Source organism: Jaculus jaculus, chromosome 4, assembly GCF_020740685.1.
Source record: "Jaculus jaculus isolate mJacJac1 chromosome 4, mJacJac1.mat.Y.cur, whole genome shotgun sequence".
Lineage (NCBI taxonomy): Eukaryota > Metazoa > Chordata > Mammalia > Rodentia > Dipodidae > Jaculus > Jaculus jaculus.
The window spans coordinates 162,127,894-162,145,556 of record NC_059105.1 but is presented as its reverse complement, the minus strand read 5'-3'; the positions used below and the strand labels follow the sequence as shown (position 1 = coordinate 162,145,556).

Sequence of the window (17,663 nt, the reverse complement as noted above, 5' to 3'; positions counted from 1 at the left end):
ATATATTTTCAGGGTAGGACCTTAAGGTATTAGGTGTGGCTCTTAAGACTCTCAGAGTATCTACAAAGATGTTCTTAGGGGTTGAGTTTCCCTGCTATAGGAGTATTCAAGCAGGCTGAGTGGAATAAAATACTGGTAGATTCTAAAATTTAACTACACACTGTACACATTCATTCAAAAACAGCCCCGAGTATGTATGCAAGAGTAGTTATTATAATGACCAGATCCTCTATCAACAAAGAGGTTTAGATTTCTGGTCTGTTGAGGTATCCAAGTCAGCTTGTGACCAAGTGAGTCCCTTCCCTGGTGCAATCCCAGTTACCTTGGGTGATTGTGGTCTCAGTCAAGTTGCTGCCTGGGTCGTCGAGCTGCTGTTCTGATTTCTGGAGCTGGGCACTTGCTTTTCCTACGGGGCAAACTGAGCCGCTGCTGCCACCTCTGCTGCTGTTGTAGCTGCCACCACCGGAGCCACCACCGCTGCTGAAGCTGCCACTGCCGTGTCCACCGCCGCTGCTCACCCTGAAGCCGCTGCTGCGAGATCTGCTGCCGCTGCCGCTCCTGGGTCCGCTGCTGCTGGGGCCGCTGGTACCGGTGCTGGAGCCGCTGAAGTTGCTGCCGAACTCTGCTCCTGCTTGGGTCCCGCTGTCAGCCCAAGTTGGCGTGGCCGGTCCCGGGCCGCTGCTGTGTTCGCTGGAGCTGGGTTCAGGTGGTGGGGGAGGGGAGGGAGCCACAGCTGCTCTGGTTGTCTCGCTGTTCCACGTGTGCTTCTACCTCGCGGTCTGCTCCTCCCTCCGCTGCTCGCTGCCGCTCTCCCCTCACGTGTCCCGAGTTGCGGAGAGCGCGGTGTGGGGGAAAATCCCGCACCTGGCTTGTCCTGCGGCTCGAGCCGAGAGTCCGGCGGTTTTCTGCCGCTCCGCAGCTGCGGCGGTTGGCCGAGCTGCCCCGGAGCCACTGTTCCCGCCTGTGCGGGCTCTGGATGCTCTGGAACTCTTCTACTTCTCCGCTGCCGCCTCAATTTCCTATACACCTCACTTTTTAGTAAAAGTGTGTATTTTGCTGAGTTTTTTTGGTCTTTTTCCCCCCTAAGCTGCTTTGGCGTGGTACCTATGCCGCCATCTTAACCGGAAGTCTGATTTCTTATTATTTAACTTTTTGAGTTCTTTGTGCATCCTGGATATTAATCCTCTATCAGATGTATAGCTGGCAAATATTTTTTTCCATTCTGCAGGTTGCCTCTTTGCTTTATTCACAGTGTCCTTTGCCGTACAAAATCTTTGTAATTTCATGAGGCCCCAGCGGTCAATCTGTGGTTTTATTGCCTGTTTATATTCAGAAAGTCTTTGCCAAGACCAATATGTTGAAGAGTTTCCCCTACTTTTTCCTCTAGTAGTTTCAGAGTTTCTGGTCTGATGTTAAAGTCTTTAATCCATTTGGACTTAATTCTTGTGCATGGCGAGAGAGAAGAATCTATTTTCATCCTTCTGCAGATATTTATCCAGTTTTCAAAACACCATTTGCTGAAGAGGCTATCTTTTCTCCAATGAGTATTTTTTTTTTTTTTTGGCATTTTTGTCAAATATCAGGTGGCTATAGCTACTTAGACTTACATCTGGGTCCTCTATTCTGTTCCATTGATCTACATGTCTGCTTTGGTGCCAGTACCACACTGATTTTGTTACTATGGCTCTGTAGTATAGGTTAAAATCAGGTATGGTGATACCACCAGCCTTATTTTTGTTACTCCATATTGTTTTAGAAATCCAAGATTTTTTGTGATTCCAAACGAATTTTTGGATTGTTTTTTCTATTTCCATGAAGAATGCCACTGGAATTTTGACAGAGATTGCATTAAATGTGTAAATTGCTTTTAGTAAGATTGCCATTTTCACAATATTGATTCTTCCGATCCAAGAACAAAGGAGGTCTTTCCATTTCCTAGTGTCTTCTGCAATTTCTCGCTTGACTGTTTTAAAGTTTTCATTGTAGAGATCCTTCACTTCCTTGGTTAGGTTTATTCCAAGGTACTTTATTTATTTATTTATTTATTTATTTATTTTTGATGCAATTGTGAATGGGTGTGATTCTCTGATTTCATCCTCTGTGTGTTTGTTGTTAGCATATATGAAGGCTACTGATTTCTGTGTATTTATTTTGTATCCTGCTACATGGCTGTAGGTGTTTATCAGCTCTAACAGTTTGCTGGTAGAGTCTTTCGGGTCCTTTGTATTTAGAATCATGTCATCTGCAAATAATGATAACCTGATCTCTTCCTTTCCAATTTGTATCCCTTTTATGTGTGTGTCTCTTGCCTTATTGCTCTGGCTAAGACTTCCAGTACTATATTAAATAAAAGTGGGGACAATGGACACCCTTGTTTTTATTCTTGATTTTAATGGGAAAGCTTCCAGTTTTTTCCCCATTTAGCAATATGTTGGCTGTAGGCTTGTTATAAATAGCCCGTATTATGTTGAGATATGTAGGGACTAAGCTTTTAACACATGGGCTTTTGAAGTTATTCCAGGTCTAAATGATAGCAGAGATTATGACCAAGTGGGAGGAGGCACATTCTGCAGTGTCCTTAAAAATGAGGTGCAAACAAAGTGCTTCAGGATCCTGAGGCGGAGAGAGTGGGACCTCAAACATGGCAAAGGTCATCCGTGAAGCCTCAGTAATTAAATGGCCTAGAAGAGGTGGCTCCTTGCCCCAGACCCCACCGTTGGAAACGCCATCTCTAGGAAGGAACAGTCTTGTCCCTGTCCCAGCCCCTGCTGCTGGAACTGTCAGTCTTGTGGCAATGTATGTAGCTCTGGGGGTGAAATGGAATCCCTTTCAGAGCAGGTGGCCCCAGTCTTCCTGGGTATCTCGCTGCTCTCCCTACCCAGGAATAAAGGGGAGAAGGTCCTCCAAATCTACCCTCATGGGACCGCCATGCTTTGGCTCTTGTCCCTGGGCCACACTCAGAGGGATGTTAAAGGACATTGAGAAAGACCACTTGGATAAACACCTCTGTCTCCATGTGGCTTTACACCACCATTCCACCACTCATTTAGTTGGCTCTCTCAGTTCTCATTCAGAAATCTCTATATTTTTAGGAGTTTCTATTTTATAACTTTTGTTACTTATATTTTTATTTACTTCTTAGCAAGCAGAGAGAGAGAGAGAGAGAGAGAGAGAGAGAGAGAAGAAAGACAGAGAGAATAGGAGCAACTAGCGCCTCCAGACACTGCAAACGGACTCCAGATGCATACTCCACTTCATGCATCTGGCTTTACATGGGAACTGGGGAATCAAACCCCGGGTTGTTAGACTTTGCAGACAAGTGCCTTAACCACTGAGCAATTTCTCCGGCTCTGTTTATATTTTTGTAAGTTTATTGTCTTAAATAGAACTATTCCCAGGTTGATAGATAATAGATAGATAGACAGACAGACAGACAGATAGATAGACAATTTAAAACTTCTCAAGGAAATGGTCCACACTTATGCCCATTCTGGCTGCTGTGTGGAGTATGTCGGGACACTAGTTTCTCCGACTTCCAAGCTGAGCTTGGGACGGACACAGACTCTCTCCTGCGGCACCAGTCCGCTGCTCTTAGGAACTAGCAGGTACTTTCTGCATGTTTTAACTTGTTTCCAAACGGAGCCCCGCCTGATAAGGACATGCAGTCACCACTAGCCAGGCCCGTGGTCTTTTCCTGTCATCTGGGCCGTTGTATGACAGCCTGAGGAGGAAAGACCTAGAATCAGAGCACTGAGGACACTCCTTCCCATCGGTGGGTTTCTAGCCTGTCCCGAGTTCCCTTATTTCTGCTGTAAATAATTCACCATTTTTATAACAGAGATAAAGCCCGGCCTTTGTGAGCCAGGAAGCTGTATATTTTACCCGTGACCCCAGGACTTTGGGCAAGCTGCCCTACCTACCCTGGCTGCGAAAGCGCCTGTTTATGCAGAGAAACCTACCTCCTATCTTGGAAATGAAAGTCCTTTTGCAGCCACCCCCCATCCTCTTTGGCTATGACTTCCAGGCCCAGGACATAGACCCATGCCACTCCAGAGTACACCACACAGGGGCCCCTCCACGGGACTGGAATCCAGTATTTCACCTATTCTAGGTCACCGCCCAAAGCGCAGGGCAACCTCCCAGGCAGCAGGATTTACAAATCCCTGTGTCCCAGCTCCAAAGGGACCTGAGGGAGGAAACAGGCCTCCAGAACTTTCCAGATGGTCCAGTGCCCTGCTCCTCCTCAGCAGCCTTCTGTCTTGACATTGGAGCTGCAGGGTGGCTCTTGCCTCACAGCCACTCTTCCTGTGCCTCCCCCTGCCTCATGTCAACAAAGGCCAGTGTCATCACAACCCAGCACTTCCCTCATTTCATGTGAAATAGCACTGTCCAGGAAGGTGGCTTAACAAAGAACAATTAGGAGTTCTAGATTTAAAAGAACTTTCCCAAAGCCGGGCGTGGTGGCGCACGTCTTTAGTCCCAGCACTTGGGAGGCAGAGGTGGGAGGATCGCTGTGAGTTCGAGGCCACCCTGAGACTACAGAGTGAATTCCAGGTCAGCTGGGGCTAGCGTGAGACTCTACCTCGAAAAAACAAAAAAAGAAAAGAAAAGAACTTCCCAGCTGGGCGTGGTGATACTCTTTAATCCCAGCATGAGGGAGGCAGAGGTAGGAGGATCACTGTAAAGTTGAGGTCAAATAAATAAGTAAATAGAAATAAAATATTTTTTTTTAAAAAGGAAAAGCAACAACAACCTTCCATTCCCTTCCCCTGCAACTATGATTCTGTGTTCTGTGTCTGCCTATTGCATGTCCTATAAGGAAAATCATGCCTTAAGGCAGAGGTAGGAGGATCACTGTAAAGTTGAGGCCACCTTGAGACTATATAGTGAATCCCAGGTCAGCTAGACTAGAGTGAGGCACTACCTCAAAAAAACCTAAAAAATTATAATAAATAAATAAATAAATGGATGAACTTTCCCCAGGTGGCTATGCACAAAGACCTATCGTGGTGTAAATCTACCCAGATTTCCTTAGCAATGCACTTCCTCTTCTGTGTTTTGCAGGAAGAAAAAGGAAGGGGGTTGTAATGCCAGTAAATACGGTAATTTTTCATTTGCTAGTTCGGGTGCTGGACTTGGGACTTAGGAGTGTCAGATGGGGCCTCCTACAGCCTATGTCAGGAAGCTGGGCTGCAATGTGGGTGAGAGGCAGGCCTGTCGCATGTGTCCTGGGATGCCACAAGCCCAAAGCTAGCCCTGGAGCAGAGAGCACTGTCCTTTCTCTAGCGGGGGGCTCACCTGGCTCCCGGGCGGGGACCTCCATCTGCAGCAAGGCAGCCATCGCGGGAGCACCCAGCCTTGGGTGCATCTTTCGCTCCTGAGTCTTCAGCGTGGAGCCCAAGGGAGAAATCCCAGGACAGCAGTGACTACCGAGCAGGTACGCGTTGGCTTGCTTTCCGTACCTGTGCAAAGGCGTGTGGGAACACAGGTGGATGTCCTGTTTGGGGTCAGCCATGCGGGGAGGATGGAGCATGTTTTTAAGCCCTTTCTGGGTTGAAGAAAGCAGAAAGACAGTCACTAAATCGAGCCCTTGACCCCCCCCCCCATTGGCCTCTGAAAGGAATACTGAAGTGGAAGCCTCGCCTTGGCAAGGGTTACCATGTGCCAGACTGGCCACCAGCCCCGTGCGTGACGCAGCTGGAGTCCCTGAGTCAGAAAACTCGGCGGCTCTGGGCTCTGGGATCTGCAGACAGTAGCCCTGGGCTTGTCGGAGGAGGGCAGGAAGCATGCAAGGTCAAAGGCACTTTCAGGACGGTCACGAGGCCTCCCTGGTGGTCTCTTGGAACTGTCACACGCATGCAGAGTGACTGGCTTTAGATCACTGAATTTTCTTTTCTTTGTTTTTTCTTTTTGGTTTTTTGAGGTAGGGTCTCACTCTAGCCCAGGCTGACCTGGAATTCACTCTGTAGTCTCAGGCTGGCCTCGAACTCAGGGCAATCCTCCTCCCTCTGCCTCTTGAATGCTGCGGTTAAAGGCATGCGCCACCATGGACAGTTTGCACCTTTCTTTCTCTGTTTCTTTCGTTTTTTGTTTTTTTTAATTTAATTTATTAGTTTTCTTTTCAGCAAATACAGGCAGTTTGGTACCATTGTTTAGGTTCGTCTATGATCTACCCCCTCCCAATGGACCCTCCTTGTTGGTGTAAATGGGTCGTGCATTGTGGGGTTAGCCCACAGTTATTGGTATACTAAATGTCTCTGCAAATCATGACCCAACATGTGGCTCTGACATTCTTTCTGCCCCCTCTTCCGCAAAATTTCCCTGAGCCATGTTGGGTTCATTTTTGGTCTGCTTCAGTGCTGAGGTGTTGGGGGCCTCTGAGGCTTTGGCTCTCTGATTTGGTAGGAGTTGATTTTTCTCTGTGTTGGTCTCCTTCCCCTGTGTGCTGGTATCCGGTTCACAGGAAAACATCACCCTTGCTTGTTTCGCCAATTGTCCTTAGTTTCAGTCGGGCCCCTTTTGAGGTATGTTGAGGCAGCTCTCTCCTTAGGATCTGCATCTGTCTTTCTTTCCCGGTATATGCAGTGCAGCTGGGTGGTTGCCATCTTGGCCAGAAGTCCTCTCTTTAGTTTTTATTTTATTTTATTTTTCCAGATAGGGTCTCACTTTAGCTCAGGCTGACCTGGAATTCACTCTGTAGTCTCAGGGTGGCCTTGAACTCAGGGCGATCCTCCTCCCTCTGCCTCTTGAATGCTGGGATTAAAGGCGTGCGCCAGCATGTCCAGTTTGCAACTTTCTTTCTTTTTTTTTCTTTTTTTTTATTTTATTTATTTGAGAGCTACAGACCCAGAGAGAAAGACAGATAGAGGGAGAGAGAGAGAATGGGCGCGCCAGGGCTTCCAGCCTCTGCAAACGAACTCCAGACGCGTGCGCCCCCTTGTGCATCTGGCTAACGTGGGACCTGGGGAACCAAGCCTCGAACCGGGGTCCTTAGGCTTCACAGGCAAGCTTTTAACCGCTAAGCCATCTCTCCAGCCCTCTTTTTTTTTTTTTTTTAATTTTATTTTTTCAGATAGGGTCTCACTCTAGTCCAGGCTGACCTGGAATTCTCTCTGTAGTATTAGGGAGGCCTCAAACTCATGGAGATCTTCCTACCTCTGCCTCTTGAGCGCTGGGATTAAAGACGGGTGTCACCGCACCCAGCTAGACCACTGAATTTTCTATCTGTGCTTGTAAGAGGAGGCAGCCAGCTTGCTTAATGAACGCAGTGGTGGTGGGTGCTCTGTGCTCTCGTGGGTCCTTCTTCCACCTCAGTGCAGCCTGGTGTGGCCCAGACAAAGGCCAGAGGTACTGCTTTAAGGCCCCGCCACACGTGGGGCCCTTGAACCTTTCCTCCGTGAGTCAGGTTTGGCCCCGTCTCTTGCACATTCGTTGCTGGGTGTCATTGCTGCCGGGAAGGTCAGTGGTTACCACCCACATGAAAGGTGTCTAGATTAGCTACACTGAGATCAATATTTGGTCTCCAATGACACAGCCAGAGTTGCTCGAAAAAATTCTAAGCAAGACCTCAGAGGCTATGGATAAACCAGTTGGTAAACAGGAAAGATTATTTTCCATATACAAATGGACTTACTTAAAAAAAAATTCTTTTAGTTATGTAACAAGCTTAGTCTACACCTGAGATTGGCAAGATGTATAGCTCACAGACCCAATGTGACTCACTAGCTTTTTTTTTTTTAATTAAAAGAGTTTTATTTTTATTGATTTGAGAGAGAAAGAGGGAGAGAGGAAGAAAGAGGGGGGTGGGGTGGGAGAGAATGGGTATCCCAGGGCCTCCAGCCACTGCAAATGAACTCCAGATACACGCACCACCTTGTGCATCTGACTTACGTGGGTCCTGGGGAATTGAACTGGGTCCTTTGGCTTCACAAGCAAGCATCTTAACCACTAAGCCATCTCTCCAGTCCCCCCCCCCACCACCACAGCAGTTTTATAAATAAAATTCTGTATGTACTGGGAACTGGAGAGATGACCCAGGTTCAATTCCCCAGGACCCACATAAGACAGTTGCACAAGGTGGCTCATGCATCTGGAGTTCATTTGCAGGGGCGAGAGGTTCTAGTGTGTGTCCATTCTGTCTCTCTCTCTCTCTCTCTCTCTCTCTCTCTCTCTGCCTCTTTCTCAATCTCTCAAATAAATAAAATGTAATAAATTTTAAAATAATTTTATTGGAACACGGCCAGATTCATTTACCGTGCATTGCACATGACTGCTTTTGCCTTGTAATGACAGGTCTGAGCAGTTGCAAAAGAGACACCATGGCCCCAAAGCCTAACACATTAACTATCTGGCCCTTCACAGAGAACATTTGCTAATTCCTAACCTAAAAACAACCAATTTGATCCTAACTTATTGTAAAATAAGACAAATTACACTCTTTTTGTAGCTAGTCACTGTTTAAATGTTAAGGTAATATATGCTCACAAGCTTTTTTAAAAAAAAATATTTTTATTTATTGATTGATTTGACAGAGAAAGAGGGAAAGAGAGAGGAGAGAGAATGGGCACGCCAGGGTCTCCAGCCACTGGAAACGAACTCCAGACACATGCGCCCCCTTGTGCATCTGGCTAATGTGGGTCCTGGGGAATTGAACCTGGGTCCTTTAGCTTTGCAGGCAAACGTCTTAACTGCTAAGCCATCCCTCCAGCCCACTCACAAGCTTTTTGTTAAGCAAAAAGGCAGTATAAACGCCACTCAGTTCTCCAATGGCCATCCTGTGTATCCCAATCTTTTTTTTAAGTAAATATTTTTTTAAATATTTTTTGTTCATTTTTTATTTATTTATTTGAGAGCGACAGACACAGGGAGAAAGACAGATAGAGGGAGAGAGACAGAATGGGCGCGCCAGGGCTTCCAGCCTCTGCAAATGAACTCCAGATGCGTGCACCCCCTTGTGCATCTGGCTAACGTGGGACCTGGGGAACCGAGCCTCGAACCGGGGTCCTTAGGCTTCACAGGCAAGCGCTTAACCGCTAAGCCATCTCTCCAGCCCCCAGCCCATATTCTTTATGAGCAGAATGGATGTATGCAGTAACAGATATATTTATTGTCACACTGTTCTCATTCTGTTTGTTTTTCACTCAACATGACTTAGAGATTTTCCATATCCACAAAGAGCTCTACTTCATTTATTTTAGCTGCTATAAGATATTTCAGTATATAATACTTTATTTATTTAAGAGAGAGAGAGAGAGAGAGAAAACGGATGCACCAGGGCTTCTAGCCACCACAAACTCCACACTCATGCGCCAATATGTGCATCTGGCTTACGTAGGTTCTAAGGAGTTGAACCTGAGTCCTTAGGCTTCCCAGGCAAATGCCTTAACCACTAAAGCCATCTCTCCAGCCCAGTATAGAATACTTTTATTTAACCATTTCCTTTTTACTTATTTATTTTTGGTTGGTTTTTGTTGTTGTTTTGAAGCAGCGTCTCACTCTTGCAAAGGCAGACTAGAATTCACTCTGTAGTCCTTTTATCTCTTCCTCCTGAGTTCTGGAGTCAAAGGCGTGAGCCACCACGCCTAGCCACACCACCTTGTTGTTGTTTTTTTTTTTAATCATTAATTACGCTGCTTCTAAATTTTCAGTATCAAAACGGAACCTCCCCGCTCATGTCTGCTTTATCACGTGTACAAGTGTTTCTCCAGAGGAGCTACTGAGACGCTCAGTCAGAGCATTGATACCCCAAGGATATATGTGGCTCATAGACTGTCACACCATCCCCTGAATGTCCGTACCAATTTATACTCCTACCAACAAGGAAAATACTTATTACTCCTTCCTACCCTAAGCCACACTTGCTGTTGATTCAGTAACTTTTTGTTTCTAATTTGGATAAGTGAAAATGCTAATCTATTATTTTAATTTGTTTTTTGAGGAAGGGTTTCACTGTAGCCCAGGCTGACCTGGAAATCACTATCTAGTCTCAGGGTGGCCTCGAACTCACGGCGATCCTCCTACCTCTGCCTCCCAAGTGCTGGGATCAAATGCATGCCCGGCTTATTTTAATATTTTTATTTACCTGATTATAGTTAAAGCTGAGGACACTTTTTGTATAATTCTTGGCTACTGTATTTCTTTTTTTAAAAAAACTTTTAAATTTTCTTTTTACTTTTATTTATTTATTTGAGAGAAATAGACAGAGAAAGAAAGAGGCAAAGAGAGAGAGAGAGAGAGAGAGAATGGGCACTCCAGGGCCTCCAGCCACTGGAAACAAACTCCAGATGCATGCGCCCCCTGTGCATCTGGCTAATGTGGGTCCTGGGGAATCAAGCCTCGAACCGGGGTTCTCAGGCTTTCACAGGCAAGCGCTTAACCGCTAAGCCATCTCTCCAGCCTGGCTATTGTATTTCTTTTCTTAAATTGCCCACTCATCTCCTTAGCTCATCTTAAGAGTTTTTTTCCTCATTTGTAGAGCTTGCTGTTTATTTCTGATGCCAATCCTTTGATGTTTGTATAATATTCTGTCACTTGCTTTCAACCTGTGTTTAGAGCAGATTTTACTGTTATTATTTGCCTTGTTATTTTGCTCACATTGAATTAGTCAGTTTTCTTCTTTGTGTGTCTTGCTTTGAAGCTTATTTAAGAAAGCCTTTCTGCCTCTAGGATCATGAAGACTTTTAAAGAACAATTTTTGGTTTTTTAGATATTTTTACTTATTTATTTGAGAGAGAGATAAAGAAGGAGAGAGAGAGAATGAATAGGCATGCCAGGGCCTCCAATCACTGCAAATGAACTCCAGAAGCATGTGCCCCCTTGTGCATCTGACTTACATGGATACTGGGGAATTGAACCTGGATCCTTAGGCTTCACAGGCAAGTGCCTTAACTGCTAAGCCATCTCTCCAGCCTCATGAAGATTTTTTTTTTTTATGCTTCACGAATTTGTGTGTCATCCTGGCACAGGGGCCATGCTAATCTTCTCTGTATCGTTCCAATTTTAGTATATGTGCTGCTGAAGCGAGCACCCCATGAAGATTTTTAAAAATATTATGTTATTGGGCTGGAGAGATGGCTTAGCAGTTAAGCGCTTGCCTGTGAAGCCTAAGGACCCCGGTTCGAGGCTCGGTTCCCCAGGTCCCACGTTAGCCAGATGCACAAGGGGGCACACGCGTCTGGAGTTCGTTTGCAGAGGCTGGAGGCCCTGGCGCGCCCATTCTCTCTCTCTCCCTCTATCTGGCTTTCTCTCTGTGTCTGTCACTATCAAATAAATAAATAAAAAATTTAAAAATATATTATGTTATTTATTTATTTGTAAGCAGAGAGAAATAGAGAGAAAAGAGATTGAGAATGGGCTGAACTCCAGATTCATGTGCCACCTTGTGCACCCAGCTTTACATGGGCACTGGGGACTCAAACCCTGATCATTAGGCATTGCAGGCAAGGGCCTTAATTGCTGAGCCATCTCTGTAGTCTTTAATGATATTTACTTTTTTTGGATTTTTTTTGTTTTGTTTTGTTTTGTTTTTTGAGGTAGGGTCTTGCTGTAGCCCAGGATGACCTGGAATTGACTATCCTCCTACCTCTGCCTCCCAAGTGCTGGGATTAAAGGCTTGTGCCACCATACCTGGCTATATTTTCTTTTATTTATTTATTTATTTATTTATTTATTTATTTATTTATTTATTTATTTGAGAGCGACAGACACAGAGAGAAAGGCAGATAGAGGGAGAGAGAGCGAATGGGCGCGCCAGGGCTTCCAGCCTCTGCAAACGAACTCCAGACGCGTGAGCCCCCTTGTGCATCTGGCTAACGTGGGACCTGGGGAACCGAGCCTCGAACCGGAGTCCTTAGGCTTCACAGGCAAGCGCTTAACCGCTAAGCCATCTCTCCAGCCCTATTATATTTTCTTTTTTAAAAAAATAATTATTTTTTATTTTTATTTATTTGAGAGAAAAAGAGGCAGAGAGAAGAAGAAAGAGAAAGAATGGGCATGCCAGGGCATTCAGCCACTGCAAATAAACTCCAGATAAATGCACCACCTAGTGCATCTGGCTTACTTGGGTCTTGGAGAATTGTACCTGAGTTCTTTGGCTTTGCAGGCAGGGGCCTGAACCATTAAGCCACCTCTGCAGCCCCCCCTCCTTTAATGAAATTTTTAATCCCTGAAATGCCACCTTTATTGTGTAGTAAATGGACACACCCATGTCCATTTTGAGACACTCCTTCCTTGCACTTATTTTTTTCTTCCTGAGCCAATCCCACTGTGCCTTTACCTTTCCTGGGGTGTGCAGGAGATCTCTTTTGTTGTAGATATTTATCTGGTTACCTTGTTGAATTATTTTTTTCCTGTTTTAAAAATACTTTTTCTTTTTTAAAGATTTTTATTTTTATTTATTTATTAGAGACAGAGAGAGGGAGTGAGGGAGAGAGAGATTGAGAATGGGCACGCCAGGGCCTCCAGCCACTGCAAACGAACTCCAGACATGTGCGCCACCATGTGTCTCTGGCTTATGTGGGACCTGGAGAATCGAACCTGAGTCCTTAGGCTTGGTGAGCATGCACCTTAACCACTAAGCCATCTCACCAGCCTTTGTTGAATTTTTTAAGCATTTGCAATAGTTTCTTTTGATCGTAGGCAGCCATATGGTCTTGGTTTTTTTTTTTTTTTTTGCTTTTTGAGGTAGGGTCTCACTCTAGCCCAGGGTGACCTGGAATTCACTGTGTAGTCTCAGGGTGGCCTCGAACTCACAGTGATCCTCCTACCTCTGCCTCCCAAGTGCTGGAATTAAAGGCGTGCGCCACCACGCCCGGCTGGTCTTGATACAATATAAGTCTTCTTCCTTCCCATTTTCCTTCCCTTCCCTTCCTTCCTTCCTTCCTCTTGCTTGTGATGGGGTGTATGGTATGTGTGGTGGTAGCAAGGCTATATTCCCATGCAGTGTGCCTCATGTGCGGGCCTGTACCTGGGTGCACTCACCTGCAGTGGCCTGATCAGATTGTTGCGTATTTGGCTCTGCACCCCCTCACCCCAAGTTCCAGTGATGCTCAGGTCTCTGCTCCCCTACAGGACTGGGGCTACAGATGTGCGTGGCCACGCCCAGCTATTGATGTGGGTCCAGAGGATGACCCTAGCAGACTCTCAGGCCTCCTTCTACCACCGAGTCCCCCCCCCCCCCCGACCTTCCCCCTGGAATTCACTCTGTAGTCTCAGGGTGGCCTCGAACTCACGACAGTCCTGGTACTCCAGCCTCCGGAGTGCTGGGATTAAAGGCGTGCACTACCACACCTGGGCATCCAGCCCATTTCTTGCATAGTTTAATTTTTATTTTGGCTTGCTGCTTTCTTGCGGCCGTCAGCGCGAGGGGAGTGGTGGCAAGGGCCGATGGGCCAGTCTCAGGGCTGCTGCATGCAGTTGGGTGGGCTGTACATTACGTTGTCCTTCTAGAGATAGTTTTCCACACAAAAAAAGTTATCTTTCCTAGGTATTCTTACAGTGTTCCTAACTTTTTTTTTTTTTTTGGTTTTTTGAAATAGGGTTTCACTCTAGCCCACTCCTATGTAGTCTCAGGCTGGCCTCGAACTCACAGCGATCCTCCTACCTCTGCCTCCCAAGTGCTGGGATTAAAGTGCGCCCCCATGCCCGGCTAATAGTGGGGTTTGGTATGCATTTTCATACATGCCTATGATGGGGTTTGATCACACGCCTCATCACCCTCTTTCTTCCCTCTCCCGTTCATTCAGATCCCTTTCTCCTGCCACTGTTTACTTTTAAGTCTTCCTAAATTTTGTTTGGTGACCCGATGGGTTTAATCCAAGTTCGCTGGAAGGGCAGGGGAGAAGGCTATGTAGAGGAGCGTGGGGACTTACAAGTGGCCCCTCTGCAGAAGCAAGTGTCTCCCCCATTAACTGCCAGCGGGTCTGCAGAGAGGGGCGTCAGGATTCCACATTTGCCCCGAGATTCTTTGAAGTAGAGACGGAAACTTTTTTTTTTTGTCCTTGCAGGGGATTTCAGTAGCGATGGGAACGGCCGTCAGCTTGGCTTTTACTGGCCACATAACCATATACGTTTGAACTCAAGCCAACCTTGATAGGCTTCTTGTTGGGGAATTCTCAAGGGAAACAGTTTCCTCCTGCTCCACCTGGAGCCGCACCCAAGAGGGCCATAGAGGGTGTCACCTTGTTCTACTGAGGGTGTCGCCCTGATTCATGCTGATGGCCATGACATCCCACCTTGCTTTGCCAGGCTGGCCTTTATCTCCAATGCCCCCATTGCGTCTTAGTGCCCTGACCTCTTATTATCACTCTCTCCGTCACAGATAGCATCAGCAATAAAATCCCAATTTTTACATCGGTGAGAATTAATCGTGTGTGTGTGTGTGTGTGTGTGTGTGTGTGTGTGTGTGTGTGTGCAATGAAAGTTTCTAGAAACTACCCTGCATTGAGCTAATGAAGTTCTATTCTTCTTGGTTAATCAAGAATTTTTTAAATCATGAATAAGGTATTGAGTTTTAGTAAGTGTTTTGCTCTATTAATTTCCTTATCTTATTATTTCTTTGTTTTTTTGAGGTAGGGTTTCACTCTAGCTCAGGCTGACCTGGAATTCACTCTGCAGTCTCAGGCTAACCTCAAACTCATAACAATTCTCCTACCTCTGCCTCCTGAGTGCTGGGATTAAAGGTATGAGCCACCAGCCCAGCTCTTACCTTATTTTTTTTTTTTTTTAAAAAAAATGTTATTTATTTGCAAGGAGAAAGACAGACAATGAGTGCACCAGGGCCTCTAACCACTGCAAAGGAACTCCAGGCGAGTGCACCGCTTTGTGCATCTGGCTTCACATGGGTCCTGGGGAACTGGGCCCAGGTCCTCAGGCTTTGCAGACAGGCCCCTTAACCACTGGGCCATCTCTCCAGCCCTCTTACCTTATTTTTAAAAGGACAAAAGGAATAGGTGGGCTGGAGAAATGGCTTAGTGGTTAAGGCATTTGCTTGCTGAGCCAAAGGACCCAGGTTCAATTCCCCAGGACTCACATAAGCCAGATGCACAAAGTGGTACATGTGTCTAGAGTTTGTTTGCAGCAGTTGAAGGTCCTGTTTGTTTGTTTGTTTTTTAAAAAAAAGATGTTTTCCTGAACTCTCATGAGTTTATAGTTGGGACATTCCTAGAACAAAAGACAGATTAACAAGAGAAAACCAAGCAACGTATAGGACAAACACAGGTCCTACGGATGGAAAGCAGCTTGCTGTGGGAGGTAACTGTATCTTAAAGAATAATTTTAACAAATTGACTGCAATGCACACCTATAATCCTAGAATTTAGGTGGCAGAGGCAGAAGGATTAGGAGTTCAAGACTAGCCTGTCCTCATAGAGAGTTCCTGTTTTGTATGAGATTTTTTTTTTTTTTTAAGAGTCAGAGGGATTTGGGCCTCAGCCACTGTAACCCAACTCCAGACACTTGCGCCACCTAGTGGGCATGTGCAACCTTGCTCTTGCCTCACTTTTCTGCATCTGGCTAATGTGGGATCTGGAGAGTCAAACATGGGTCTTTAGGCTTCTTAAACAAGCGCCTTAACCGCTAAGCAATCTCTCCAGCCCAGATAAGATTTTTCAAAAATATATTTTATTTTTATTTATTTTTATATATAGAGAGAAAGTGTGAGCACTCCAAGGCCTCTAGATACTGTAACCCAACTCCATACACATGTGCCACCATGTGCATCTGGCTAATGTGGATCCTAGGGAGTTGCACCTCAGTCCATAGGTTTCACAGGCACCTTAGCTGCTAAGCCATCTCTCCAACCCAAGATTTTTTTTTAAAAAAACAAAGAATAAAGCAATGTTAGAGTAGTTTAAAGTAGTGATAAGACCAAAAGGCCCTGGGCTACAGAGATGGCTTAGCAGTTAAGGCATTTGCTGGGCCAATTTTGTTGTTGTTTGTTTGTTTTTGTTTTTGTTTTTGTTTTCTGAGGTAGGGTCTCACTCTAGCCCAGGCTGACCTGGAATTCACTATGTAGTCTCAGGGTGGCCTCGAACTCACAGTGATCCTCCTACCTCTGCCTCCCAAGTGCTGGGATTAAAGGTGTGCACTACCATACCTGGCTGGTCTTCATAAGTTTGAGTTCAGTGTTTTGGTAAGCAGAAAAAGCAAAGCATATGCCTAAATTTTCTTTTTCATTCTTCTTTCTTTTTATGCAAGCCCAACAAACTGGCCTTTTTTTTTTTTTTTTTTTTTTTTTTTTTAATGCTACAAAGTGAGAGAGAGAGAGAATTGGTACACTAGGGACTCCATTTCTGTGGGACCTGGAGAGTCGAACTTGGATCCTTAGGCTTTGCAGGCAAGTGCCTTAACTGCTAAGCCATCTCTTGAGCCAATAGACCTGAATTTTAACTGTGCTCAGCTGAACAATTCTCATTGTTTCAGAGAAAAATAGTTTAATTACTTTCATTGTCATGAGCCATCACTCCTCCCAAAGGGGACAGAAACAGAAATGACCCAATTGCCCACCTTTGGAAGAGACCCTTGATTTCCTCATGAAAAAGAAGGGTAATTCAGGAATGGAAAGTCAGTTCAAATTCTTGATGTCTGAGCTATCAGAACCTTGTTCAGGACGTGAGGGACATGTGAGTCTGTTTACAGATAAGGGCCTTTGAGGTGGTATGTTTGGAGGAAACTGAAAAACCACTCCTTCCCAGAACCTACCCACCACATCCACCCCCTGAGCATACTGAACGCTCCCAGGACATATTGAAATAATAAGCTTCCCACTGAAAACGGAGAGCAAGAGACGAATGCATGAACCAATTCTCCCAAGACTCTGAATTTCAGGCAAGGAGTCAAAGTGTCTGTGTTGGGCGTGGTGGCGCACACCTTTAATCCCAGCACTCGGGAGGCAGAGGTAGGAGGATCGCCGAGAGTTCGAAACCACCCTGAGACTCCATAGTGAATTCCAGGTCAGCCTGGGCTAGAGTGAGACCCTACCTCGAGAAACCACACACACAAAAAAGGAGTGAAAGGGTAAAACTGTAGGCCTCATGGCACTGCCTAGGCTCTGGTAGGAGAGAGGCCGTGAAATCAGAGGTCACCATGTCCTGTCCGATACCAGCAAGGGGCACAGGGTGTACTTTGGCTGTGAGCTGTGGCACAGCTTTCAACTGTGATCCAGGTAGAGTGACAGACCTGACCTCTTGCATCTGGTGACTGAGCAGGAGGCACAAAGGCCACTTCCATTTATGGCCACTTGCAGATAGCAGCTGGGCTCTGTTTGAATTCATCATCTGTGGCTTTTGCTGTCTAAACAACGCTAGGAGATCGGCTCATGCCAGGGCCAAGGGGCAGTCTTTACTCACAATATTCGAACCATTTCAAAAGAATTTTACCTGTGTGAATTCTCTGATGAACACGGTCTGCCCGCTCGCTGGATGAACGAAAGAGAAAAGGGGTTCTGCCATCGACAGCCCTTATCACCTCAGAATGTCCCCCCCCCCCGAATCCGCTAGCTTCCTCAGCCCCCGCTCCGCTCATCTGGGGAGGACCCCTGCTTTCCCTATATCATGGCAACTCCATGTGAAGCCATGGTTTTGAAATCATCTTGTCATCAACAAAGCCTGTGGAAATGTTGGTTTATAAATTTACCAGTCTTCTCATCTTACTGGGCAAAGCCATGG

General features: G+C 45.9%; 1 protein-coding gene and 1 non-coding gene across 2 annotated transcripts in view; one reads left to right on the top strand and one right to left on the bottom strand.

The window, feature by feature from the left end:
• The first annotated feature begins 5,170 nt into the window (after window positions 1–5,170).
• Nr1i2 (nuclear receptor subfamily 1 group I member 2) overlaps window positions 5,171–17,663 on the top strand; it is a 49,145-nt gene continuing 36,652 nt past the window's right edge. The window contains exon 1 of the mRNA XM_045147988.1: window positions 5,171–5,437. The gene's annotated coding sequence lies outside the window, so the exon portion shown is untranslated. The remainder of the gene's footprint in view (window positions 5,438–17,663) is intronic.
• On the bottom strand, window positions 10,920–11,026 carry LOC123460396. Its single transcript, XR_006636961.1, has one exon. It is a non-coding gene; the product is annotated as a U6 spliceosomal RNA (small nuclear RNA).